Source organism: Zeugodacus cucurbitae, chromosome 5 (assembly GCF_028554725.1).
Source record: "Zeugodacus cucurbitae isolate PBARC_wt_2022May chromosome 5, idZeuCucr1.2, whole genome shotgun sequence".
Classification (NCBI taxonomy): domain Eukaryota; kingdom Metazoa; phylum Arthropoda; class Insecta; order Diptera; family Tephritidae; genus Zeugodacus; species Zeugodacus cucurbitae.
The window spans coordinates 60842094-60864824 of NC_071670.1; the positions used below are offsets into that span (position 1 = coordinate 60842094).

Consider the following 22731-nt stretch of genomic DNA (forward strand, 5'->3'; position numbering starts at 1 on the left):
TTTTATGCTATGAAGTGTACACAGGAGTTCAAAGCAGTATTATTAGGTTAGTGTACAGTCATACAGACTTAAGGGTATATATTTTTTACCATTAGAGTTTTGTCTTGACTAATTTCTGGAATCTAGAGAACTGTAGATTATAAAATTTAAACATTTATTAATTCTTTTTTGGACTCAATCAAAAATATTAAATACTTTCTTTTGCTTATCTGTAAATATAGGGGTTTCCGGCATAAATCTGCACATTCTCGATTTCAAATTTCGATGATTTTCAATCGGCTGGTAAATGAACATAAATTATTTTTTAGGGTTGTAACATTTATTTGAATGCTTAAAAAAAAATAAAAAAAATGTACATATTTTTTTGTTGTTATTGTTTTTTGTGATCAAACTAAAGCAATTCTTTTCGGCGGCGTATGTGATTTCCGCTCACTGGAACATCTGAAACCAAAAATTCCAACGGGGTTAGAAAGAGTACATGTTTGGCTCTGGTATGAACTAGGATTATTGATTTCACACAAATGCAAAATGGCGGACTTTTCAATATTTATTTTTGAAATTCGATTTTTTTCAACCACAAATCAAGTTGAAAAGTAAAGAAGATCTTCACCGATTTGATTTATTCTAGTAGTTCTATATATGTATAGAATAACGTATTAAAATTTGGAACCGATTGGATTAATAGGTTTTGAGTAACCTCACGCGCCAGTCATAAACACACCGTTTCGAGAAAAACGCGTTTAATGTTTTGAGAAACAAATTCTTGGGTATAAAACCTACCTACGTTCTTAGATCTTACGTAACTGTGTATTATCTTTCCTACTCTTTATTTCGGTAAGTAGGGGGGGACTAGAAGAGGATGTTTCAAGCAGATAGTCACAAAATATGACAAAGGCGAACCCATGAAGGGACAGGGGCACTAATTAGAGCTAGGTACCTGCGAGGTGGCCCATGCGTGCACGCTCTCGCCTACGCTTGACGCTTTTAGAAATTTGAACATGAAATTTTAAAGGAACATTCTTGAATAGTTAGTTCGAATTAAATAAAAAAAAAAAAAAAAACAATTTTTTAAACCGTGAATGAAGCAGAATTTTTTGGAAGAAAAAAAATATTGTTGGATCTGTGGATGTCTTGACTTAAATGTAGCCATCTAACCTGATTGACTTCAGTTTCTTGGGAAATATTATGTTAAATATCTAAATATCTAGAAAATGCATCACTTCTTATTCTTAATGTTTTGACAAATCCAATCAAAGTCCAAAAAAAGTTTTCAATAGCGGTTATACTGTGATCCTGAAGATAATACGTTCATAACATTAGAATTTAGAAAAAATTTACAACATTTATGTATTTTTCTTTTTTAAATATTTTAATCTATTAATCCTTATGGAAATTCACTACAATGTCGTGAAAGTAGCTATAAAATGCGAATTTGTTTCTTGCGTTGTTGTAGTGGTATAAAACATTCACCAAATCTGTCTATCACTATCTGTAAGTAACATTATCGTAATCCAAATTTAATAAAATTAAATGCATCGGAGACTAGCGAATAGTAGACTGGTGTAAAAACTAGCGAATCGAAGAAGCTGGTATAAACTGGTATAAATAAAATGGACTGTTATAAACACTTATACCACTTTAATAAATTTCTCATAACCTCTTTTGTATTGAATGCTATTTGATTTTAATTTCTAGTCAAAAGAGCTGAGCTCAAACAATCTAAACAGCGAAGTGGCGAATCGAACGCGGTATATTCTTATATACAAGCAAAGCTAATTTTATTTTGAGCACTTACTTATCGACAAAAACTTGTTCATATTTTCATTTAATCAAGATCATATGTTCGTATAGTTTTGTTCTCAATATTAACTGTTAACACTGTTCACCGAGTCCTTTGTATATATGTATGTATGTATGTATACAGGCTAGCATTAGTATTTATATTCTTAGGTATATGCTGGAAACTTTAACGCATTGATTGATTATTTGCGCCTTCTTCTTTACTTACTACCTACTTATATATTTTTTATACATACATACATTACGTAGTCTCCATTCGAACAGCTGCGTCTGAAATTACGCGCCATCACGTCGACACAGACGTTGTATTAACAGCTTCTCATAACTTTCAACATCTTAAAAGCAATTGGCGGACTGCTGTGCAACATTTTATGTGTAATATTAAAAAGTGCGAAAAAAATGTAAAATTGCTGAACTTAGAAATTTTCAACAAGTCATCATAAAGTAATAAATTATTTGTATTAAAAATGTGTGTATATGCAGTATTTTAGATTATATAGAGAGTATAATATTTTAAAATTTATTTATATTGTATGTTAGTATATATGAGGCTACACTTCTACTGGGTGCCAGGCCATAAAGGAATCGAGGGCAACGAAATCGTAGACGGGATTGCCAAGAGTGGTGTACAGCTGTCACCCGGAAACATGATCAACATCGCTAAACCCATGCACATTCTATACGATGACATAGACAGGTGCATGGCAAGAAGAATCATATCTCTCTGGAAGGATCTACCGGGGTGTAAAACTGCAAAGGTCATGTGCAAAGCGGTAGATCAAAAATATACAAGGTTCCTACTGGAGCACGATAGAAAGAGCTGTAGGACCATGGTTGGCATGCTTACCGGTCACAGCCTTGTAGCGGCACATGCCTATTTAATGAGGCTGTCAGATCGGGAGGAATGCAGAAAATGTCAAGAGTGGGGCACCAAGGAAACAGTGGAGCATCTCTTGTGCGTTTGTCCTGCGTTAGCGAGACAGCGTACCTACAGTACGATAAGTTAGAGGAGATATCGTCAGTGAAGCCTCATAAACTATTAAAATTCACGACAGGTGCAGGCATCCTGAACGATGACTACTACTCAGGGAACACGTAAAGGCACTCCATTCTGGTATCGCAAAGGACCATAACTGGTCTATGCGTGGCCTGCAGGCCTACCAGACCAACCTAATCTAACCTTAGTATATGTTCATATGTATATACTAGTAGAAGCTTGCTTATATAGTTGTAAATTTATATAATTTTTGTGCGCAATAAGGAAATTGCTGTCTGAAAAATATTCGTATGTCACTCAATCTCAAACTCAGCAACTCTTAAGCTTTATCTGCAACCGTTTTGTGATGTCATGTTATTTTGTAAAGTTGTGATATATCTATATAGTATATACATATATTTTATACAGCCATATAAGAGAATTTATATGTATGTGTGTATATATGTCAGAAGTGTCCATGTGCCAGCAGCGACAGCTTGGCGTCAACACTTTAACGCCTTCACAAATATTTTTTTTTCTTATTTATATGTATGTATATATACATTTCTGTATGTATCAGTATATGTATATGTATGACTTGCTTGCCTTAAAGGCCTAAAGGCCACAATGTCCTTTACCACAGCTTGTTGTAATCATCATTGCTGTTGTGTTTGTGGCCATTACAACTACTTACAATATGTTCGGCTTGTTTTATTTTTGTGCTGTTGTCAAAGTTGTTGTTATTGTTGTTGTTTTATTTACTAGTGGCCCATAAACTTAATTACAACAAATCGAGTGCATTGTCAATTGCAATCTGTTCGCTTAACAATGTTCGGACTCGGCGCAACGCTGCTGTGCTGTGTATTGGTCAAGCTATAATGCATTTGAGGGCAGATACACACTACAATAAAAATCTGTATATATTGCTGACGTTGTTGAAATGTGAAATACAAAAATAAAACCAAGAGAAAAAAAAATAAAAATCAAAAACTTTAATTACTCTTCAACGCCGCAACGACTTTTATATATACAACTTCTTGGGCTCCGGGGCTAACTATGTGTATGTATGTATGTATGTATCTATGTGTGCATTTCTATGTATGTATATTGTGACTTTACTGCATTGTCCTGTATGTGTTCAACATCGGTTCAGTTTCCTGGAAACTTTTAATCGAATTAAATGCAGAATGTCATACTCAGCAGTAAGTCTAGAGTCAACCACGCTCTCGCTCCCTAACACAAACACACATACATACATATACGCCCTGTAGACAATGCAGTACACTCTACACAAGCTTACACACTTTGCATTTATCAATTATTGACTAAATGAAAACAATGTCTGTCTCTTCATGCCAACAGCAGATGAAGCACAATTTGCAGCAATAATAAATGAAATATAATAAAATGTCTCGAAAAATATATATTTACCCCACCGACCACTACAGACAGACGTTTCATTAACATTGCTTGCGAGCAAAGTGCTTGTGGTGCAATTTTACACTTGACTTCGTAGACATCTTCTGGCTTTACTTATGGATTATGGTGCGACAAACATATGATAGGAAGGGCTGAAATAAATACCCACACAGCTCTAATTTTTCCAGTAATGTAGTAAATAGAATAAAACCATCTGTCTACCTAATCGCTCATTGGCAACACAACCAATTTTTTTTTCCTGCCTGCCTCATCAACTGCCCAGCCTCAATTGATTAGAAAGCGGTTAGTCGCGATTCAATTCCATTTGACATTCGAGCGCAATTGACCTATAAATGTTTGTGGTTTTCTAATTTTTTATTGTGTTTTGTTCCTTTTGTTTTTGTTGTGTCTGGTTTATTTTGATGTAGAATTTGCCTTGTTGCTTCACTTTGTGTTTTGGCGGTTTTTGGTCGTCGTTCGCATAGGGCGTGGTCAGCATTTAATTGAAATACTTTTGGTTGTCAAGCATTCGCTTTGGAAAACCACAGAATTGATTGATAGGCAAACCTATTGTATATTTATTGCCAGTGTATTTATAGACGGTTCAGGGAGACTTTTGTTGAGATTTATTGAATATTTGTGTACACGAAACTTGGCATGATTTATGGTGAATTAATTTTTAAAGTTGATGATGGATGGATGATACAATTGAGTTACTTAGAAGGCTGAAGAAATAAGTTAGAAGTATATTTTCTATTCAGGACTTATGTAATATTAGATTTGCAAAAAATCGTAATTTTTCTAGTTGTAAACGACATCTCATTTGTTCACGACAATTTCCAAAAATCTATTCGATATGTTGGGAAAAAGTTCACAGAACCTGCCTTTGCTGAAAGCCGTGGCATTATATGATGAACACATTTGTGTTGTAGTATTTACTTATGAATGTCGGAGATACGTCTACTGGCGTTTTTACGTGCTTTCAATATGTTTCAAAGCATTCAAATTAAATTTTATGGGGGTTGAGATTTCCATAGTACCGAATAGAGTATCAAACACACACCTCTTTCCTTCTTCGATGTCAACCCCATCAACAGTCCGCTGCTTAGACCTAGGCCAATATATGATGTTAACTAATAATCTCTCTCTCTGATCAGTCGCTCCTCCTTTCATCTACTCAGACAATCAATTAAGTAGTCCGCTTTAGAAGCCGAAAAAAAGTTTTTTAGCAATTTTTTTTTATAAATGGAAGGAAATGATTGCGGTAAACGGAATTTTAAGACGTTAGTGTACTATATTTAAGGCTTAAAGACAATATTTATTATTAAAAAATGTTGAAATTTTTTCAAAGTTGTAAGTATTTTTCTGGAGCGCCTGGATTCTGCACTTGTAAATCGATGCCGGTGATGGAGGTCGTGCGATGCATCTGAAACAGTCGAACCAAATTTTTTTTTTTTAATTTTTATAAGTTTCTTTTCTTTATGAACTAAAAAAATACCGAAGAAGTTATAAAATTCCAAATTTTTTCGAAGTTTGAAAAAAAAAATTCACTTTTTAAGAAAGAAAAAATTGACTTTAAGTTGCAAAACAACAGTTTAAATAATACTTTTTTAGTTCAAATAGAAGATAATTTAATACTGAAGCTAGATCACTTTGGTTTTTTTTCGATCGGACATACTATATATTCTTTTTGCTATCGCCGGCACCGCTTTCTAACACTTGTGAAAATGAAAACTCGAGAAAACGCGCTTTAAAGTCTGCCTGAGAATTCGCACCTGCTCGACGCTCGGCCACTAAAAATGCTCTAGCTTCGAAAATATGTCAAATTGACCTCTGGAATTTTAAAGACATATTCTTGGATAGTTTTGGAAGAGATTTAAAATAAAACAAAACAATCGATTTTTTGAGCCTGTAAAGCAGACTACTGCCTTAAATTCAAACAAGTTTTTGTATTATATAGTATGTAAAAAAAAATTGATCCGGGTTTATTTATTTCATTTTTATTTTTCATTTCATCTACGCACTTAGAAAATATATAATTTGCATCACAGCATATATTTCAACTTTAGTACAACAGTAGACATTCCGAACAAACTATATATTGAGCTTAAATTCCTTGTGAAGTTTACTAGCAACATTGCGTAGCATACAATGCGGCGCACTAACCTATTCACTCACTTGCTTTCAATATATTTTGCTTTTTTTCGTCGCTACATTCCTTTGAGAAGAATTTCCAAGACGCGTCGACAGGAAATGTTGCTGGCAATAAAGCGTAATAATGATTTGTGGGCGAATGGGAGGAGTGCCAGAGAGAGAGAGAGGGAGAGAGAGTGAGCAAGATGTCGACGCGGTAGACAACGTCAATATTTCCGTTTACGACTTGCCATCATTTCCTGGCACTTTATTGAGTCGTGCAGTGAAATAAATCGTGCAACAATTCATTTTGAAGTTCCACAACTTCCTCCAAGGCTTCGAACCTGCTATATGGGCACGCCACACCCATACCACATCAGCGTGTATATTTCTACATTCGTCGCGACTTCAAAACGCATGTAAGCGCTCATTTGTTGTTCGCAAGAATGAAGAAAAAGCGGCGCCTTTGTTAGGTTATTCGTGTATTTCATATTGTGCCTGTCACTTGTTGACTTCGAAAATTGTTTGTAAATACAAGGTTTTTGCGTTTTAGCTTTTTTCTTGATTTTCTTCAGTCTTTTGTTTTTCTTTTTGAGCGCTCGGCGACCACAAATTGTCACGTCCATATTTTTTATTCTCAATTTTGCAGCTGCTGCTCCTTTTTTAGTGCTTCGTTCGTACGTTTAAAAAATGAGTATCGTTCATTTTTAACACTCGATTGATGGATGTGTCGCCATCATAAAAAGTCACATTTTCATGACAACAAAATACTACGCATACTTTTCGGCGCACAGCACTTTATGTCGCTTTTATTGTTTTGCTAGCAGCTGCCATTCATTTAATGCGTGCTCTACGGCAACACGTAGGCGTTTTTTATTTCCTTTACGACGAGTAATTTTATTATTTATTAAGCGGGTCAGCAAACTTTCTCATCAATATACCAATCAAATAGCTGAATTGTCGAAAATGTTCAAGTTTATTTACTAAACAAACGGCAAACTTTTGTTTATGTAGTCTGCTTACCAGCAGCTGTGTGAGTGCTGTTACAATTTTTATGTCCTTGAAGTCAATAAAATACCGTTTTTACACAGAACTTATTTAAGTCTAAGTTTATAGACAAGATTTAGCTTTATTTTTTGTTGTTTTATTGGATTCACGAAATAATTGACAAGCGTCGTATTCTTTTAGGCGGTAAAATTGAAAGATGTACTTGAAAGTTGTTCCTTGTTCCTTAGTAAAAAATACTCCTTTGGATGTAATTTTTTCCTAAAATAATTTTAGGCAATAATGAAATACATTTTTTTGTTTCCCTTTTTATTCAATTTTATAAAATTTCAAAGCATACTTTTATCGCTGTATTTTTATAACCTAAAGATTTTTTGCAATTTTGTTACTTTATATATTCAAATCATTCGCTTGATGAATTAATAAATTTATTCAAAACAAATTCTGAAGCATACTTTTAGGTGCTTGACAACATTTGTTTTCTTATTTTCATTTTCATGTTAGTGGGATGGTATTTATAATTAAAAATTTATGATAACAAATTATTTTGTTTACATTCTCAGTATTTTTTATGAGCTTCAGAGAAATGATTGATAATTTAAGGTATACTTTTAGGTGCTTAAGATATTTTTCTATTTTTTTTTTCTAAAAAAATGTTATTCACTTTTGAGATATTAAAAATATAAAGTATACATTTTGGTGCTTCAAAGAGTCATTAACAAAAAATATAGTAGCTTGTATAATAGGACAGTAAATTATGCGCAGACTCTCAAATTTTCCATTCCCGCTCTTATTTATTATTTTCTTTGAAGTATAAATTTAATTATAAAGCATACATTTAGGAAGCTGTATATTTATGGGATAAAGCATACATTTATGGAGCTGAATATTTAAAGAATGAAGCATAAGCGCACATTTCGGGAGCTAAATCGTATGCTTTTATAATACCATTGAATTTTATTTATAAAAAAATGCGCCAAATCTGCTTTAAGGTGCTTTCAGCAGCTCAAGGAAATGCACACTTCAATTTTGCTGACTTTGATATACCAAGCTATTTTGCTATTTTTATATAAATATGTGTATGAATATGCTATTGCCACACGCGCTTCATTCGTTCGTGCTACATTCAATTCAATTTTGTACAATCTCCCCAGTGACTTTATTGAAACTTTTCACACTTTTCGTTTCATATTGGCAAAAATTTAGAAAACTGCAAGCAACAAAAAAATGACTGACAATTTTTGAGAAACGCTACAACGTTTTTCATGTTTCTTGCTATAGAATGTATGCACGTGCGCATCTCCAATTTGGAAACATGTAAAATTTTCTCATTTTATTTTCTTTGTGTTGCTTTTGCTACATTTATTGAATACTCTAGGGGATTCTTATATATTTTTTACCAAAAAAAAATAATTTTTAAATATTTTTCCTTTCAATTTCCTGTAGACAGTTCTGGCATGCCTCATTTAGCAATCTATAAAAAAAAAGATTCAAAAATTCCAAAAATCCACTTCCATACAATATATTCATTTATTTTATATAATCAAATTATTCACACATTTGCTTTAAACCCCTCACAAATAGGTTAATTATCTAAAAATTTATTGCCAAACCCAAGCAGCATTGCAAACGTAACCAACCCTCGGGTATAATATTCATTTATCTCTTTTTGAGCTATCATTTAAGTAATTAATTACGTATACGACCTGTACGACCGACAATTGCCGCAGCTCCAAGTCACATGAGATTCATATTGTAAGCATAAAATGTATATGTCAGCAGCTAGCAATGAGTGCACCCATCACTTATGTGCGCCTGTGTGTGTGTGTTTGTTATTTTAGATAATCATAAATGTGAAATCATTTTGACATTCTCTGTCAAAGGTGGAACTTTTTAATAGTTCACCGTGACCCTAGCTTTTAATAATCTAACAAAAAGCAGTGGGAGTAGCGGCAGCAAGTGGTGTGTGAAATGTGTGTGATTACTTAGTTGGGGTTGCTTTCGTAGTTGTTGTGATATTATGAGTGCTCAACACACACACGCACACACATACAAGCGCGTTTATTAATGGTTTTTCGTTTTTTGAGTGCTGCTTAAATGTCAACTTCAAGTGTGTTGACATAATAATTAATCATTTAATTAATTAACATGCCAAACAATTATGCCACAATCATATTTTTTTCTATATAACGTTTATAAATGTTTTGTTTCGTTGACAGCGGCAGGCGGTTCGCAATTAGTTAAATGTTGAAAGGGGATTAAGGAACAAAAAAATATAATTTATATGTAAATTTTTTTTAATAATAAAAATAATAATTGTATTAATTTCTATTTGCAAGGAAATAATGAATATAAGGTAATTATTTGATGTGTGGTTTAAGCGCTGACTGCTATACAAACGTCGTAGAACTTTTTCCGCGGTATAGGCTAAACAAATTAAATTTAGGAAAGTGTAAATCAGCTCTAATATCTATAAATACAATAGAATATAAATAAATTATAAATATGAAATTCAGCCCCACTTCCGCTGTCTATTTCAGTCATAGTAGCCAGTTACGCATACGACATGGCGTACCTTTACAGCATACTCGTAAGGTTATAATTGCCATAATTGTTATTCAGTTTTCTTGCAGTGGAATAAGTTGGGACAATTTTGAAATAAATCCCGTTATATAACTGGTGTTTTTTAGGACTTATGGTTTTCAATGTTTTTCGGAGTTGGTCTTTTTGACAACTGTTACTTGATTTATACTCAGTTTGATTTACCAATTCATGATGACGACGAAACAACGTTAGTTGTTGACATAAGGTCCCAATTAGTAATTGTAAAGTTGGTCGAAAATTGGACTCATCGACTGGAATTTATTTGAGTCATTTGCCTTAAATCAGTTATTAAACAAAATGGCCCTTTGCTCAATTACTCCAGCTGAAAAATGTTGAATAATATTTTTATAATTTTTTTTTATATATTTTCATATATGATTCAATTTTACAAAATTTTAAATAACTTTTTACTATTATTAATATTATCATTAATACCTTTTTGGTCAGATAGTAAATAAAAATTTTGATTAGAAATTTTACTTTGAAATATTTTTTTTTAAATTATTCCACATAAACATATTGGTTGTCAATTATCTCCCTTTCCGCTTTTTTGCTCTTTATTCAATGCTTTCTAAAACGCGTTAATGTTTCCATCTAGACGGCAACTTCATAATACCCCCTCTTTATTTGCGAAGAGCTCGCAAAGCCAGTTTTCACAAGCCACTTTTGAGTTCAAGTTTACACCACCAATGGCGTTCGTCATGGACAGCAACAAGTGGTAATGACATGGAACTATGTCCGGGCTATATGGTGGATGCGATAAAAACCTCCCATCCGAGCTCCCGTAGCTTCTGACGAGTCATCAACGAAGTGTGTGGTCTGGCGTTGCCCTGCTGGAACACTACACCCTTCCTGTTGGCCAATTCTGAACGCTTCTGGTCGATCGCCTGCTTCAAGCGGTCCAGTTGTTCGTAGTAGATGGTAGAATTAAGCGTCTGGCCATATGGGAGCAGCTCATAATGGATGAATCCCTTCCAATCCCACCAAAAACACACAGCAAAACCTTCCTAGCTGCCAATCCCGGCTTGGCCACTGTTAGGGACTATTCACCGGCCTTCGATCGCGATCGTTTTTGCTTGATATTGTCGTATGTGATCCATTTTTCATCGCCAGTCACCATCCGCTTCAAAAAATGGGTCGAGTTCGTTCCGTTTCAACAGCATATCGCAGGCGTTGATTCAGTCCAGAAGGTTTTTTTTGCGTCAAATCATGCGGCATCCAAACATCAAGCTTTTTTATGTATCCAGCCTTCTGCAGTTCGTTTAAAATGGTTTGGTGACTAACTCCCATCTCCTGTCACGAGATGCCACGTGATCCATCCATCGAAATAGACCATGTTTTCCATGATTTGAGCGGTATTCGTTGTCACAGGTTTTCCGCAGACTGGCTTATCCATGGTGTCGTTTTCATCCGCTCTGAACCCATTCCTCCGCAGTTCGAAGTGACATAGTTCCATCCCCCAAAACACCATTAATCTCACGGAACGTTTCTCTAGCGATTTTGCATTTAACAAAGGAAAACTTTAAAATAGCGCGAATTTTGGCGTTAATGAACAGCATGTTTACACGTCTGTAACTGTTGAACGCAATATCCAAACTAATCGTGCACAACGTCGTTTTGTAGGTTATGTCAAGACCATTCAAAGTTGTATAGTATTGCTAGAAACGAGCTCTATAGCGCTATATACATAGCCGCGAAATTAAAAGACAAAAAGGCGGAAGGGAGATATTTAATTTAAATAATTCTGAAGCATACTTTTAGGTGATTGACAACATTTGCTTTCTTATTTGCATTTTCTTGTAAGTGGGAAGGTATTTTTAATTAAAAGTTTATGACAAAAAATGAGTTTGTTTACATTCTTAGTGTCTTTTATGTGCTTCATAGACATTATTCAAAGTTTAAAGTATACTTTTAGGTGTTCACGATATTTATATGTATTTTACTGCGATGTAATTAAATGTTTTTATTTATTTTAAAATTAAAAGTTTTAAAATTAAAAGTATACATTTCGGTGCCGCGAAATTCAAAAGGCGGAAGGAAGATATTTCGTTGGCAAAATGTTAAAAAATATTATAAATATTTTTCTGTTTTTTCTTGTTTTTTTACTGAACTTGAGTATCACTGTTCATAAAATATTTTTATTTTTTATTTTTATTTTAATTATAAACATTTCATTTATTCTTCTACTTTTTCAAATTTACCAATATTTTTCATATTTCTTATACCTTCTGATTTACAATACCATTTCTGTATCTCCCCCTATCGTCACCCACCACTTTTATTACAACATTAACGCCTGCGAATTTTCGATCACGTTCCATTTGTGCTGATGTCGCACAAATATTTTACAAACCAGCTTCCTGCGTCGCACAACGCTTTCGTAACGAGCAGGGCGTATGCATTGTTGTTGTTGACATTTGTTGTAAAAACCTTATACAACGCAGGTTATGGCTCCGATGGCACCCTTCCATACATACACTTGCAGATATACATATGCAATGCAACAATATTGGCAACAGTTGTAGTTGTTGTGTCACCTATTGTTGTTAACACTGACATGACTGCTGCTGCTGCTGCTACACCGTTGTTGTAGTGCGCGCCACTCAAATGCACAAGGCAATTGTCAGCGTAATTGCCAAACGGTGCAAACGTCATTTAGAGCGTTTCAGATCACTTCAAGTGCAACCACACATACACACATACACCTGCCTACACATACATACATACAAATGTGGTTCGAGTGCTCGCGGCATTTGCTTGCCGCAGTCTTCCGACCGTGAAGTGTCAACCAAGCGCGCGATGCTTCACAACCCGCCTGACAACTATGAATAGCAGCTAGCTACTACTCATCAGCGTTGTTAGTGTTATTGTTGTTGTTGACGTTGCACTGTTGTTGACACTATTATTGCGCACAGCGCTGTTGCTACTGCTGGTTGCTGGTTTTGTTGTTGCTCTTGTTGTGGTTGGCATTGTCATTGACGTTCACGCCGCTGCTGCCATTATTGGCGTTGCTTATAACTGGTTTCATGCGTTGATGTTAACAGTTACATTGTTGTTATTGTTGTTGTTGTTTGCTGCTGCTGCTCTTACATTGTGTACCCTTTTTATATTGTATATTGTATTATATTTACTTTATTTTATTCTTTTATATTCCTTTTATGTTCACACACACCCATATGACGGTGTTTGTTATCAATTGCGCTGTTTGCCTCCATTGTATTCGCCTCGCAACGGGCGTTGCATTCTTCTGTATCCTGCTCATATTCCTGCTGCTGTTGCACTTTTACATTACTGCTGCCACTTGCTCACATTAAAGTCACCGTTGTTCCACTCCTCACGTTGCTCACTACTAAAAGGCTTGTAATTTTTATGTTCGCACTCACTTTACACTCCTTTAACCCCTCTCTCTCTCTCACTGCTTGGCTTGACAGCTCCTGGTGGCGACAAAGTTCACGCTTGTCTCTTTTATTGGCAAATTTTAGGTTAATTTGTTTTACGTTCCCTACTCAGCTTACACAAACACACCCATACATACGCTCGTATGTGAATTTTGTTTTCCTTACTTTATGTGCACTCTACTCGCAGCACTCATTTGCTTCGTTAAAAGTTATTTCCACTGTTTAATGATACTTAAAAGCATGCTGTAAAAATTAAGAGCGGTAATTTCACGACAAATTCTCGATAAATGTGCAACGTGGCATCATACAGGGTTTTCGCGATATAAAAATACGTTCCGATATTTGTTGCTTGTGGGGTTCTTTCAAATATAAAGTCGATTCTGTGAAATTAGATTTATTTAAACTAAATTATCAAATGATTATTTGATTTTCCGTTTGGTATTTTCGTTCAACTAAAATGATATCTATTAAGCTGAAATGATGTCACGAGTGAGACGAGGATCTCTAGTGTAGGTTCCAAGGCGTCTTTAGCTGGTGCTCTGGTGTTTTTCATAGAAGCTATTTTATTCGTGATATCGCATCAAAACTCAATTATGATAGATGAATAGCATTGAGATTCATGATTTCATATACTTATAGATTGGACAAATACTAAATCGAAATGAGAGAGTTTGTAGCAAAATTAGTATCGGACAAGTCTTATGCAGCTTATAAGGCTTGTATGTAAAATATATATCTTATATGAATTTAAGAAAAAAACACCCATTTGTATTTGCAAGCATATCATTTCAAAAGGAAATTCACTTCGTTGTTTAAAACGCCGAATACACGACGTATGAGTAACATTTATTTTAAGCTCTCCGATCAAACACAGTTTTTTGTATTAGATTTTATTCAGTTCTCTGCTGCTATATGTATATGTACATTAGGGTGGCCCTTAGTTGTATGGAGGATAAAAAAAGTTTCTGGATTCTCGATCGCTCCCCCTAGAAATATGCGAGTAGCCCAAAAACTAGTATATACAAAGTTTTGGGTCAATCAAAAAAGGTTTAGAGGTTGCGCAAGGAATTTGTAATCCTGAAAAATTATGAATTTTTGCCATTTTTATGTCTCAGCCACACTATCTGGTTTCCATACCGTAATAAGATCTGCATTTTATTACCTTTCCAAAATTACCACAATCTTAAAAATCGGTCGATTGATGATAGTTACAGAAATACAAATATGAAAGTAAATTAAATGTGTTGCACGTGCATTCTCAAGCGTCGCATGCTCGTGATATACCGTTATAACGATTCTAATGTTATTCTTTTTATCTTATTACGGTATGGAAAACCAGTAAGGGATAGTGTGGCTTTGAAATATGGAAGTCTGAGACATAAAAATGGCAAAAATTCTTTATTTTTCAGGATTTCAAGCTCCTTGCTGACCGATCGACTTCAAAACTGAGTATTCTTGAATATATTTACTATACAATGACCTACGATCTTTTTGATTGGTTGAAAATTGTCAATTTGGCATTAAAAGAAAGACCATTTTTTACCTAAAAAACGAATTTTTTTTTTCAGAAATACGCCATTTTTTCAATTTTTGATATTTTTCAAAAATCGGAGGTCATTTTTATAACTACATTTTTACATTTTTATAATAACATTAATAACCTTTTTGAATTTTTTTGTTTCAACAACTCAACATACCTAATCATTTGCAAAAAACATCGAAACAATCGATCGAATACTTTCTTTTAAAAAAATTCATGAAAATCGCCTAATTTTTCATGGATTACACTGGTATAGCCTCTTAACGGCGGAAGGCACATAATTATTGTATTAAGAAAAATTCAATAATAATAATTATTAAAGATTATATAATTCAAGAAATGTATTAAATATATGCTATATGTTATTCACAGCAAAAAAAATTAAATTCCACCAAATCTCGTAGTAAAAATGTATGTTTTGTTCCACATCAACTTCAGTATTTTACAAATTTCTTTCATTCATGCCTTCTTCTGCCCTCAATTTTCTTTATCCAGTTAGATTAAAAAGCCAATATTGGAGAGTTGAACAAATCAAGTGGTCTAGTAGAATCCAGCTTTCAAATTAAAAAGACAGCTTACAAAATGTGTATAAATCCACATGATGGCCAAATATGGGTCCCTGTGGCCAAGCTGTTGAATATGAAAAGAGAAAATTTTAGGGTAAAGAAGAAGAGCGTTGGTTATCTCTAGTGTATACAGGGTAATAATTGGTTTCTATACATTTTTCTGTAGCGTAGTGTTTGCCTATATATGTTATACATAATGATAATGAAAATAATGAAAAAATATATATAAATATTTAATTAATCATTTCATAAGTTTGTCGCTTTATTTTTATTTATTTTAATTTTATTTATATATTTCCAAATTTTGAGGGGTTCTTAAATTATAATTTAAAAATTTTGATAAAATTTCTTAACAGTATCCAATATAAATACCTGTTACTACAGTTAACAGCACTAAGCTCTTGTAAAAAGACATCCATTTTCCAAACATTCTAATTAATCTCCTTCAGACACCTGACAGTTATGTCACAACAACATTAAGCCATTACATCTTCACTCAACCCATTAACAATAGAAGACTTTTGCAGCTTTTAGTGATAACTTTGTAAATTTCGAACATTTCTTATGAAGGCGCAAAAGCAATAACAAAATTGCTTGCAACTTTTTCCCCTCGGAATTTCAACACGCTGCGAAGATGACACACACACATTTTTTAACACCTGAACACTTGAGAATGAAGCTATTAATGTGATTGCTGTTGACAGTTTTGCCAACAAGTTGTTGTTGTTGTTGTATTTGTTGTTGTGCGTTGAATTGCGTCACATATTGAACGAGTGAGTTCATCCATAAGTTGGTTGGTTGTGTTCACGTGTGTGTGCATTGTTCTTAACAGTTTTATGATTTCCATACAAGCTTTTAAGCTTCGTAAATGTAGCTCAGCTTGAATTGTTGCCTTCTATTAATTACATACGCGCACTTATGTACACACATGCATATGTAAATGTGTTCATGTGTATATGTGAATTTATGTTTACACTTGTGCTCATCGCTCTCAGCATTGCTGCCTGAATAGATTCACACACCCACTGACGCATATTCGCTTGTGTTCATCTGCCTTCCTAGGTACTACTACAATCTTTATTGTCTGCCTGCATCGTCAGCAGCAGCGTTGTGTAAGCATAATTAAAATGCAAATAAGTGCCGAGACAAATTGAATTTTCTTACTACTTATTTTCACTCACTCGGATTTAATTGGAATAATGTTAGATGTTTCTTGCTAGCATGCGTATGGCATTGAATAAATGCTAATGAGCAAAAGAGAACGTGTAATAAAGGATGTTTTTTGAGACATGTGGATTTCAGGAAGAAATAAAACGCATATTATTTAATATTATGGACCGGAATTTAGCTTTATTAGACAACAGTTTGCCATTATGTTTTAAAAATTATTTCGGGCAAGTGACCGTAGTCTCGGATGGCTGGAATAAATTCCAGAGGAGAGGCCCATTCTCGACATTTTTTGCAGCCATTGGGACCGTATGTTAGCTCCGTTGCTCTAGAGTAAGTCTGTTCATTATGAAATGGTAGATCAAACTGAATATAAATCAAGTAACAGCTGTCTTAAAGACGAACAGGAAAACGTGTTACCTCATTGAAAAGCACATTTCTAAAAAAGCACCCATTAAATGGGATATGTTTAAAAATCCGCTGAAAGTAAAGTTTGACTTTTTACTTAGGCTCAACCCACCACGGATTAGTCAAAAACGTCTTTGACTAATAAGACACAAAAACATATTCTGCTCTAACCCACAGCAAGCGAGCATGCGTTGTCTTGTCTTGTTTGTTGCGAGTTGTCACATGTGAAGCTAGGGGTGCTGTCTATCAGACAAGAAAAGACGTCTTAACTAATCCGCTGTGGGTTGAGCCTTACTGCTTGGCCTGAGTATATTTTTTATACATGAGAGCACCAATTTTTTATTGTTGTTGGAGCACAAAAGGGCTAAATTTGTGGTACAAAATTTGATACAGATGACTTGATCGACACGGAGTAAATTTTTTTATTTTTTAATTAGTCAATATTGCTATGAACTCTTGCCGTTATCCAATAAATCACTACTTCACTTCCAACCCTCTTGAAATTAATTTCTTTAGTGTTTTGTACCTTTCAACATCTAGTTATACTCTCTAGTACCCGTGAAAGAATTACGAGAAAACTCAAGTAATACATCCAACTTGCATTAATTCATCCCTAATAATGATCTGGTCTAAAAAAATTTCAATAGAAACTTTCTAGTTAATCTTAATAAGGGTGGTTCATATACTGTTGTAATAATATATAATTATCACAGTGTTACTTTTTCCAGCTTGAAAGCTTGATATAATGTCAGCAGAACTCTGTATCATAAACTATCATAAGACTTAAAACTACCATATGAACCACCCTATACTTTCTTAAGCACAGTCTCAATACTCAATTAATATATGAAAGCAAAACATGTTGACCTGCATATACCTACTTCAAAGCACTAATATACATATTATATACACTGTATATATCTAACCCTTCATCGCCATCTTCTTCTTCTTGTGCGTTATGAATACATGTGCGAAATTTTCACCGTCATTAAACACTTCTCGCATCATTGATCTCATTCACTTAATGTCTTCATTCTCCACGCACGCCACGGACGCCACGCCAAGCCAAATCCATCGAGCATTCTGCATTTGATTTATGCAAATTTCAATTATGATGATTTGCATTTTCATAATATGCGTCGCATAAACATTTTGATATGCCTATGTAAAGCATACACGCGCACGTTTAAATGTGCTATATCACATGGCAGAGGAGATTTCTGTGTTGTGTTGTAATGGCGTCAAATTGAATGTTTCGCGCGCTGTTGCGTTTGATTACAGGATATTACTCTTTTATGTGGCACCTAATTGCTTTTATGAGCGTAAATAATTGATTTTTTTTATGATACCGCTATTTTGTTGTTGTTTTTATTCGCTGTTGTCGTTATTACTCTCTGTGCGCTTTATTATTATGTGATGCCAAATTTAGTAGTTTTAAATTTATGAGCCGTTTAACGTGCGTTCGGTCATTCGTTCGGTTTTGTAAAATTTGTGCTTAAATAGACCACTACATAAATGCCTATATATATTTAGTGGTAATTCATGGAAACAGTCCGCTATTTGGTGTATGTGGTGAACCTCTGAATAATTTGTTAGTATAAACTTAGAATTTATGCAAAATATATTTATTGTAATGTTCATTCATTATATTCATTGAATTTTATTGTTATTACAAAATTCCATTTAATTTTGTGTACAAAATATTTTGAATATTGTTTATACAATAATTTTTATTGAGCACATTAAGGCAGTAAGTTGAGTAGTGCTTTACAGGCTTCAAAAAATTGATTTTTTTGTTTTGTTTTAAATCTCTTCCAAAACTATCCAAGAATATGTCTTTAAAATTCCAGAGTCCAATTCGACATATTTTCGAAGCTAGAGCAGTTTTAGTGACCGAGCGTCGAGCAGGTGCGAATGCTCAAGCAGACCTTTAAAGCGCGTTTTCTCGAGTTTTCACATTCACAAGTGTGAGATAACGGTGCCGGCGTTGGTTTTGCAACTTAAAGTCAATTTTTTTTTATAAATTTAGTCAATTATAAATTTCGCTTTAATATCTCTAAATTCTGGAAACACAAAATTTTTAAACCGTTATTAATCAGTAATGTAAATTTTTCTGAAAGCTATATATGAGTAAGCGAATTTAGAGGACAGTAAAATCTGAGCTCCAGAGCATATTCTACACTTCCTAAGAATAGCTTGAACATTTGTTTGTTATAGAGGCTAATATTTAGAGAGGACTAATTTCAAGATATTTAAACTTGAATTTAGGTAGCTTGCGAGCCAGCTTCAAGTTAGAACCTTAGTTTTTGGATATGGACCAGGTATGTTCAAAAACTAGTGAACAAGTGTAACCCATGAAAAATTAGGTGACTTTCGTGAATTTTTTCAAAAAAAAGTACTCGATCGATTGTTATTTAGTATTTAATGTGTATTAGAAAATAATCTCATTAAGTTATGATGTCAGCAATTTTGAGAAATGTCGTTGCGAGAAAACCACGTTTAAAGATTCGACTATAGCTGCTTATACCAGCGAGCGGTCGCTCTTTAGAACGCTGCCATTCAAAAACTATTCAAGATACGATCTTACCGCTTTCACAGCATATGTTTGAAAGTGCAAATCATCGAATATGCAAAAAATAAAAAAAATCGATTTTTTGAAAATGTCACACTGGTATAGCCCCTTAAATACCAGAAATCTGAATTAAATAATTTGAAATCAATTCTTAGCCAAGTAATAAACTCTGGAGTTCATATAGTAGTTGAAGCTTAGTAATAATATACTCATTCTTTTGAGATTCATGAAGACATATATTATCAATATAGAGTAGTAACTTACTGAGAAGAACAAGTTGTAGCAGGAATTTTGTTCCAAGGATACTCTTCTCTAGTAACCAATTAGAATTCCAATAAACAAAAAAAGTATTGGCAGAAATTGGTTTTCATTTTCCTTTTTTCTCAGTATGCATTTTATTATTGCGCCTAAAGGTAGGCAACATTTTCGATAATTGACCTTTGAACACTGCTAAATAATAATAATTTTACACATTTACACACATCACATTTACTAAATTATTGGTGAGAAATCTGTGAGAATTCTATTATAATATAAAAGTCAAGAGGAAGCTACAGAATATACAGTTTTTTTGTAATTGTCAGACAGAAATTTCAATTTCGCTAACATCCTTTTAACTATTTTATTATATTAGAATTTATTTTATGTAACTAAAATTCGAAAAACTTCAATTCAATAATTTGTTTTTATACATATTTAGAAGTACACTCCTTCTCCTAAATTCTTTTAGAATTTTTCCATCCACGGTCAGTTATGGTCATATACTTGCCTCATTTATTATTCTACTACGTTTTACGCTCATAGCTATCTTACTTTTTATAGCGCCTACGTATGTACTTCAGACTCATTCGTATTCAGTTTTGTCACCAAGCCCTATCCTGTAACCCCTCTAAGCACTGTGGTGCCAACACCAAAAATTAATTTGACCGAAACTTACACATTTACATATTTATGTCTTCGTTTGTGGCCAAATATTTACAACAGCATATTACAGAAATAAATCACTAGTTACACGAGTGGGCGCACACACTAGTTGTGAGCCAACTATAATACGTAGAATTCCCCAACCAACTCTATAAAATTACATACAAACCGAGTCTTAATCAAGCGGCGTCCATGTGATTGCACCGACACCCACCAGCAAATTTTATTGTTTACTTTTTGTTGTTGTTTACAACATTTGTAAGCTGTCAGAAAGACAAAAGAGTTGTGACGCCTAAAATGCTGCTACAAATCATGTACATACGTAATTTGTACACAACCAACAACAAACGGCCGGCGGCCAAAGCTCGTTTAGCAAACGAATTGGCATTTCGTGTTTTGGTATTCAAATGGTGAGCCTGCTCATGCAAGGACAAGCGGAATTGCAAATATGGGCAGTGTGAGCGATGGTGTGAGCTGAGACTCAGTATAGGCAATGAGAGGGGAAAAGACAGTTGAAGAGCGCTCAAGTCGCAATCGAAGTTATTGCATAACAAAGCTGCTTAATCTTTAGCTGCTCGCCTTTGCCTTGCTTACTGTGTGTCTTCGATTGTATTATTGTAATATTGACAAACCGTAAGCCTCTTCTTATTGTTTCTTGCTTTTTTTATGGTTATGGTAGGTTTTAAGTTAAGAAAAGCCACAAACCGCAGTGGCACTGCAATCAACGTGACTTGCATTTCGTTCACGTTCGCCTCGTATGATTCGTACGTGCAAGGCAATAGACTAACCATGCACGTTTTACTAGCCTTTGCGTTTTGTAAACTCTAATGTGTGTGCGAGTGTGTGTCTCTGTGAAGCGTTTCTTAGGCTGCAGGCGTTTGTCGAAGTGTCCTTTTGTGGCTTTTATATTGCTTAGCTTGGCAGGAAGTGCTTAAGTTCTACGAATATTTTTACGCTATATTCTATTGTGTGTGCATGAAAATACACTAAAAACTTGTAAATACAGTCTACTACACAGGCATATAATTTTTTATTGGTTCAGCTACAGTTTTGGGCAATAATTTAGGTACACTAGAGTTGAAATTACCGGTTTAATATTGAAACTATTTGAATTTTGTAACTAAAAACATTTAATCGAAATGTTGAAATTAATTAGCCACAAGCCGTGCATATGATATTATGGACGTTCGATGTAAAAGGGTTGCCAGATGAATTTAATTAGATGAAATTAAAATTAATAAGATTAAAAAAAGTTAAAAATTTAACAAAATTGTTCCATAAGGGTTTAAAATACTAAAGTTAGATGCATTACAAAAATTCAGTTATACATATATAGAGTTGCCACCAAATTAAAAAAAAAATAATATATATTATTGGAAAATATTAAATTTTTTGGAAACAATTAACTGCCAATATTTAAAAAAGGTTAAGAATTTTAACATAAATCGGAGCAGGGTTACCACCTTTATACCACATTACGAAATTTATATTAATAATGGATCCCATTAAAAAATTGTTGAAACATATGACTTTATAGAGTTGTGGGTCTCAAAGTTATTTTTTATTTTATTTAACCCTTACAAAAAGAGTACTATTTTGTAGAGTTGCCAACAGAATTTTAATATATATTTTTTTTAATAATTAAAAAAAAAATTATAATAAAAACAATTAAGTGTCTATTCAATGGTTGAATTTAAATAATAAGCAAGAAAAAACGTTAACTTCGGCTGTAATGAAGCAATATACCCTTCACAGGTGCATTTCTTTTAGTAGCTATGTGTTTAAGCAAATCTAAAGACGTAAGAAAAAGTAAGTAAAAAAAAGAAAACATTTTACTAATTCTTTTTAGCCGGGTTGTTTGCTAGAAACATTAAGGTTATATAGTTAACCGTTCTGAACAATTTCTTCGGAGATTATATTATTACCTTAAGCAGTAATCCATGTCAAATTTCGTGAAGATACCACGTCAAATGCGAAAATTTTCCATACAAGCCCTTGATTCCGATCAGCTATATGGTATAGTGGTCCCATATCGGCAGTTCCGACAAATGAGCAGCTTCTTGAAGAGAAAATAACAAAGAAAAATAATATAATAAAATAATTTCAAAACGATATCTTAAAAACCAGGGACCGTAACTCATGACTTTTATCAAAAAAATCAAAAGATAAGAGTTATTTTTTATTTTTATATATTTAGATCAAAAATAAAAGTTATTTTT

The 22731-nt window shown here is 33.7% G+C and overlaps 2 protein-coding genes across 5 annotated transcripts in view; one reads left to right on the forward strand and one right to left on the reverse strand.

The window, feature by feature from the left end:
- The window catches only part of LOC105208943 (mannosyl-oligosaccharide alpha-1,2-mannosidase IA), a 170265-nt gene that overhangs the window by 128649 nt on the left and 18885 nt on the right, over positions 1–22731 (forward strand). The gene's annotated exons all lie outside the window — the stretch shown is intronic.
- The window catches only part of Parg_0 (poly(ADP-ribose) glycohydrolase), a 72459-nt gene that overhangs the window by 10571 nt on the left and 39157 nt on the right, over positions 1–22731 (reverse strand). Inside the window, exons 7-8 of one of the 3 annotated variants that reach the window (XR_008471422.1) lie at positions 22438–22571; positions 15319–15505 (exon numbers count right to left, since the gene is read on the reverse strand). The exons of 1 other annotated variant lie outside the window; for it this stretch is intronic. The gene's annotated coding sequence lies outside the window, so the exon portion shown is untranslated. Of the gene's footprint in view, positions 1–15318; positions 15506–22246; positions 22572–22731 lie in introns of those variants that run through there. One more of the 3 variants, XR_008471421.1, reaches the window with a different exon arrangement.